Below are 6,991 nucleotides of genomic sequence, written 5' to 3'. Positions count from 1 at the left end.
ACATATCTCACTATAGAAAAAAATTAGAAAAGGCTATTTATACGCGTTTCTCTTTATATATGCGGCTTATACTTATCATCCTCCGAAGGCATACTGCAGTTCATGAGATTTTTGATTTTGCCTACACTCACGTTGTATCCCATCGCTTGTTAGTCGTCGGGAAAGCGTACTCCCTCTAGAAGAGAACGAACGTTCGTACGGCACTCACACTCACTGCAGCTGGCCGGATGTCGTTCGGCACTGAGTGTACGGACCAGCTGAGCAGGAGTTCTCGGCAGCATAACCCACTAAAATAGAGAAGGCGACTGCCCGAATCGGCCGAAAGAGTTCTGATGCTGCTGCCGCCGCCGCCGTTGGGCCGTGCACTTACTGCTACATAACGCCCCACTGACTGCGGTTCGTCTGCTGTTTTTCCGACCCGAATGTATCGAATTTTCATCGTCGCTTTCATCTCGCTCGGTAGGCTCAGTTAGAATTTGTGCGCGTCGCCAGGCAAAGGTGATTTCTCATGTAACCGTGCGTAAAATCATCAATCCGGTGTCAAGTGCTGACTGACGTTGGGGGTCATTGGGCGCCGTCGGGGATTGCCACCAGTTTTCTCTCACCGCTAGAAAGCGGTTTGTTTGTTCTGGGTTGCGGGTGGGAAATAGATCCTGTGTGTTTTTTTCTCGCTGGATTAGACACGAACGCGACAGGAACAAGTGAAAGCGATGAAGCGGAAATAGTGCGAATCACAAAGTGGTTGTCGTTTAGCTCAAATGAATGTGTCCAGTGGGAGTAGGAGCAGGCGACAGTGCGGTATTTCATAGAAATATTTGTCAGCTGCAGAAGTGAAGAAATAAAAATTATTGATTGCAAAAACGCAGCGAATCTGCAGCGAAGAACGACTAGTTTTCAGGCAGTAGTAGTGGTAGTGGGTGCAAAAATAGTGCAAATGTTATTACCGACCCCAAATGCACCAGCAGCAGCAGCAGCCGCCGCCGCATCCGACTATGCGTGTATGTGTTCAAGTGTGCAGCGGTCGGTAAGCAGATGTACGCTCCTTTAAAAGCGGAAAAATAGCTAAAGTGCGCTCTGGTGCTGTTAAATTATTTACGGCACTTAGCGGAGGAAAGGTTTCTAGCGGCCGGAAAGCAATATGCAAATGAAATGAATTTTTCTTACTTTCTAATCTACCGTGTGTAGGTGTGCCTGTTTGTCCCTCTACATGTAGATGTCAGTGATCTGTGTAGTTAAAATAGTGTTTTGCTCGTTACGTATCAAAAATATCGCAGATATTACAACAATCTACCCTAAGTAGGTTAGTGGAAAAAGTGCACATCACGAGTTCATCTGCTCGAGTTATGTAATTTCATGTTTACTAAAATTGTGAAGTACAGTTGGAAAAGCAGATTTGTACCGGTGTAATTGCTACTGTCGTGGATAAAAAGTTGATACAATACCGAGAAATGTGGGTGAAAGCGTTTGTTGCGGATCAAACAACTTTAAATTGAAGGAGAAACGGTTGTGCTGGTTAAAAATGTGGTAGCAGGTAGCAGTTTTTGAGCAGGTTTGATAAACTTTTAACCTTTTGTACTAGTTTTTGTACCTATTGTAATAGTAAAGCTGTGTTTATCCTATATAAATAAATTTATTTGATTTCAATGGTTGAGCTAACTCAGCCATTTTTGAAAAAATGGTTCAGTTTAATAATCTTCATACAAAGGAAATACCTACCTGTTTATACACATGGTACACATTGAATTGCTGTGAAATCATGGCTGTACAGCACCACCCGTCGCCTTATACGGGGGATTCCTGTAATTTCGGCAAAGTGGTAGAAAATATAAAAGCGAACAACTTTACTGAAAAAATGACATTTTCATCACTATCGGATGCAGAGGTACAGACCATTTTCTAAGAAAGTTCTTGAAATATTAGTTTTTCATACTTAATTTATGTTGGTTGCATTTTAGAAGAACACATTGTTCTACATTGTTCTGCAACTATCGAAGCACTCAAAATACTTGTTTTTGCAGAAGATCGCAAATCTCAATGACCTTTCCTTACAACGCTTATTTAAATGTTCTTAATTTCACGAGCCAATAGGGTAGAATGAGGCAAGTGGAGACAAGAAATCAGTGCTTGCGTGCATTAAGCTTATGGCGTTCGCAAAACACATAAAAGATATGTTTACCGTGCTCTCATTTGGGTCATATGGGTACCTGTCCTAAAATTCATCGTGAAGTACTGATTTGATATATCCACTTGCCCCATTTTATCCAACAGGCTCGTGAAATTCAGGAAAAATTAAACTTAAACAAGCCACTGTATGGACCACTATGTACTGTGTACCATCAATCGTTGATCGAATCAGTTTCCCGATTAAATGAAAATATCAAGTTTATAACAATATGAGTTCTAAATAACAAGTATTTTATAACAAAATCTGCTTTGAGTTTCGTTATAAATTTGGTCTCGTTAGTAGTTAAAATAACAAAAATTGTAACAAAAGCTGCAATAAACATATCAAAAATTTATTAAACTAGCTGACCCGACAAACTTCGTATTGCCACAAATTAAACTGTGTTGTACATAAATCGTGAATCTCGGATGACCTTTGCCACAATCTGGAGTTTTGCACGTTTCTGAGGAGTTCATGGGTGTTTTAATATACAAATTTTCCTCACAGTAAAGTAGAAAACAACTCCCCCAACTTCTAGAGTTATGAGGAAATTTGTATTTCATTTGTATAGGAGCCCCCCCACCTAAAGTAGAGAGAGGTTTCAATTCACCATAGAAAAAATTCTTGTCTCCAAAAACACCCACATGTCAAATTTGGTTCCATTTGCTTGATTAGTTTTCGAGTTATGAGGAAATTTGTATTTCATTTGTGTGGAAGCCCCCCCTCTTAAAAGGGAGAGGGGTCATTATTCCCCTCCTATAGAGGGGAGGGATCTCAATTCACCATAGAAAAAAAATTGCCTACAAAAGCACCCACATGCTAAATTTGGTTCCATTCGCTTGATTAGTTCTGGAGTTATGCGGAAATTTATTTCTCTTTTGTATGGGAGCCCCTCCTCCTAAAAAGGTAAGGGGTCCTAATTCATCATAGAAAAAATTCATGCCTCCAAAAACACCCACATGCCAAATATGGTTCCATTTGATTAATTAGTTCTTGAGTTAGATTATGAGGAAATTTGAATTTTATTTGTGTAGAAGCCCCCCTCTTAAAGTGTGGGAGGGGTCCTAATTCACCATAGAAAATATTTTTGCCTCCAAAAACCTCCACATGCTAAATTTGGTTTCATTTGCTTGATTAGTTCTCGAGTTATGAAGAAATTTGTATGGAAGCCTCCCCCTCTTAAAGGGGAGAGGAGTTATAATTCCCCTTATAAAGAGGGGAGGGGTCTCAATTTACCATAGAATAAATTCTTGTCACCGAAAACACCCACATGCCAAATTTTGTTCTATTTGCTTGATTAGTTCTCGAGTTATAAGGAAATTTGTATTTCATTTGTACAGGAGCCCCCCCTCTTAAAGTGAGGAGGGGTCCTAATTCACCATAGAAAATTTTCTTGCCCTCGAAAACCTTCACATGCCAAATTTGGTTCCATTTGCTTGATTAGTTCTCGAGTTATGAGGAAATTTGTTTGGAAGCCCCTGCTCTTAAAGGGGAGAGGAGTTATAGTTCCCCTTATAAAGAGGGGTGGGGTCTCAATTTACCATACAATAAATTCTTGTCACCGAAAACACCCACATGCCAAATTTAGGGGTCTCTAACCATCACTAAAACCTTTCCTCGCCCCAAAAACCTCTACATGCAAATTTTCACGCCGATTGGTTCAGTAGTTTTCGACTCTATAAGGAACATACGGACAGACAGACAGACAGACAGACAGACAGACAGACAGAAATCCTTCTTTATAGGTATAGATTATGATATAATTTAATCTAGTTTATTACAAGATGAGTTACAGAAATCGGCATTCTGTCCTGTTGTATAACCAAATAGTAACAAAACGTGTTATAAGTAACAGAACGAGATAGAATCATTTTGTATGTCGCAAGTTTTTCTATCACATTTATAACAAAGTTTGATAGAAATATCAACTTGAGCTATAATTCTGTAATATTTTTGTTAGAATCATCTGATCGGGTGTTTAAGCATTCTGGAGAAGCTGTGCTCGTTCATGATTTTCCTTAGCTCTTTTCGGTCGAGGGTATCATATGCGGCTTTGAAGTCAACGAGCAAATGGTGCGTGGGAACTCTGCAAACACGGCCATTTTGGAGAATTTTAACATACCTACTGAATAACTTGGTTGGTTGAGGCCTCGGATGGGTTCTCTATATTCTATTCTATTCTATTCTATTCTATTCTATTCTATTCTATTCGATAACACTTATAGCATCTCCCGAGACAGGTTTGCCGCGTAGTACAGCGATCAGTATTCAGTTTGTTTTTGCCGAAGTATATACCGTGATATTTTGGAATCAGTCTGAGGTCTCGAATGACCTTCAACCGCTGTTGACAGTCAAGAGTTCCACTGCAACGTTAGGTTTACACTTTGTCGCAGTTTGAAGAGTTTCCCGGTATCTAGTTTGTCGCCGTCAATGGTGAGACTATCCGTGGGAGGCACGCGTTTGTTTCCTTCGAGCCTCTCCCTTTCATGTATTTGGTCTTCGACTCATTTATTGCTAGCCCAATCCTTCTAGACTTTTTAGTTCCGCTTTCATTCTGGTGTAGATTGCCTCCGCCATGACAAAGCTCCTGGCTATGATATCAAAGTTGAACAGCATGCAGGATAAGCTATCACCTTGTCTCAACCCTCGCCGCGGCTCGAAAGAACTCGAGAGTGTCTTCGAGATGCGCACCACTCACTCGATCCAATTCGGGTCTGATCAGTCGCGACAGTTTAACCGGAAAATCGTGCTAGACCTCGTTTCGATTGACTGCATCATATGCTGCTTTGAAATCAATGATGCGTGGGCATCTAGTACTTCCGAAATTTCTGCAAGATCTGTCGAATGGTAAAAATTTGGTCCGTAACTGCGCGACCCCCCTGAAGCCCCCTTGGTAATTCCCTACGAAATCCTGTGCTACCGGTGACAGCCGGCGTAACAGGATCTGGGGGAGTACATTGTATGCGACGTTTACCAACGTTATGCCACGATAGTTACAGCAGTTAAGCCAATAACCCTTTTTGTACATGGGACAGACCAATACTTTCGTGCTTTCCACCGGTATCTTTTTCTCCTCTCAAATCTTGGAAATAATTCGGTGTAGAGCGCCAGCGTTTCTCTGCCATGTCTATTAAGTTCTGCTAGCAGGTGGCCCTTATCAGCGGCTTTGTTAGTCTTCAGCAACCCAATTTATCGTTTGACTTCTGGGAGATCGGGTGCTGGGACATTACTATCTTCCATCGGCATCAGTATCAGTGGCTCGCGCAGCACGTTCTTCACAATCCATAGTGGTCCAAACAGCGAAATACCGTGAAAGCACCTAATTCCGATCACCTAAGGCATGATTCATCTTTGAGTCCCTACTGAAAAATATAGCTTTGATATTTATTAACACAGTATGTGTCTTTAGCAAGTATTTTCAATTATGTTTCATGGAAAAATACTAAAATGCCTAAATTATTTACCGAAAGTTAAAAAAATGTATCAAGTATGATGCATTAGTACACCCAATTCCGATCATCAATTATAAGGGGTGATTCTAATTCCGAACACAGGTGTAACTAATTCCGATCACGTCATGATGAGCTGTTAAAGCAAAAAACTTTTGTCAACTTGTACCAAATGGATCTGAAATGTATTGCTTTTATGTAGTTTGACGACAATCCCCCTACCAGTCATCTTCTGCTTGCGTTAATGATCATTATTATCATTAGCTTAATATTCATAAAATTTGTGTACTTAAAAGATCGACAAGCGGATTATAAAACTTTCCTCTTCTTTTAACTTTGTTCAACTGTTACAATTACAATAAAATTGGGTCACTTCGACGTTTTCATGAAGCTTTGATCATAAATAATAGTAAAAATCAAATCGGAAAGGTTGTGTTCCAGACCTGACCGCGTAGTTGGCGTAGAACTACGTGAGCCTGGTTTTCGCGAAGGAACCTCGAATATTAAAGAAAACTTTTTACACCATATTGGTATATGTGTAGCGTAAAATAGCGTAAAGTGAGAAAAAAACAAACAATATAATAATAATATTATCTTGTTGTAAAGTCAAGAAGGCAGAAAGAGTCAAAGGATTTGTAGCACAATTGTCCCGTATTCTTACAGGCTACGAAGCCTGTCGTATAAAAACAGAAGGTCAAAATTCCAAATCGGCATGTAGCACCTAGGCTATACTGTGCTCTGTAGTAAACAAAAAACACGCAAGTTTATTTTGCTTCTTTGTCTTGAATCAGCAGCAGCCGCAAGCTTGATGCTTGTGAAGATGCAGAGGATTCCCTAGTCTTTATTAGCAACTAGTATTGGATTAACATTCCTTCCCATCCCACCAGGACCCGCATTTGGACGTGGCCGGCGTCTGTATTGATCAGCACGCAGGGGCCTGATAAGGTTACATGAAAAGGAACAGTGCGCTGTCCTAAGCATGCTTTTTCCAGCCATTATTTTGCAATTTTCATCGGTCCTGGTCAATAACGGAGTAGCAGCACACGGGCGGAATCCTATGCCTGTGCCTATGCCTTTGCTTGCTTATGCTAATCAGCACCAGCCACAAGCTTGGTGTGTGTAATGGTCGTCCGTGCCTGGGAAGCAAGACTATCATACGGAAAATGTATGGAGAATTTTTAGCTTGCAACCTTTCGGTTATTTTCACTATTTAGCGATTGACAAACAGTCTTTTCAAGAAAGCCATACAATTGCTGCATCGTTTATGATCAAAATCCGTTTGAAATTGGAAGAGCTATTAGCGTTCAAAATCTTTCATTTTTTCGTGACGGTGGCTTAACTCCAAATTTTGGTTGGCACCCTGCCGTAAGACGTAGTC

At 40.6% G+C, this 6,991-nt stretch overlaps 1 protein-coding gene across 4 annotated transcripts in view; it reads left to right on the top strand.

The window, feature by feature from the left end:
- The first annotated feature begins 371 nt into the window (after positions 1 to 371).
- LOC128741123 (5-hydroxytryptamine receptor 1-like) overlaps positions 372 to 6,991 on the top strand; it is a 158,231-nt gene continuing 151,611 nt past the window's right edge. For 3 of the 4 annotated variants that reach the window (XM_053836729.1, XM_053836737.1, XM_053836710.1), the window contains exon 1: positions 372 to 1,549. The gene's annotated coding sequence lies outside the window, so the exon portion shown is untranslated. The remainder of the gene's footprint in view (positions 1,550 to 6,991) is intronic. The other variant, XM_053836720.1, reaches the window with a different exon arrangement.

The sequence above is a fragment of the Sabethes cyaneus genome, chromosome 1 (genome assembly GCF_943734655.1).
Source record: "Sabethes cyaneus chromosome 1, idSabCyanKW18_F2, whole genome shotgun sequence".
In the NCBI taxonomy this organism is placed as follows: domain Eukaryota; kingdom Metazoa; phylum Arthropoda; class Insecta; order Diptera; family Culicidae; genus Sabethes; species Sabethes cyaneus.
Note: the sequence above shows the minus strand (reverse complement) of the source record. Positions and strands in the feature narration are given on the sequence as shown.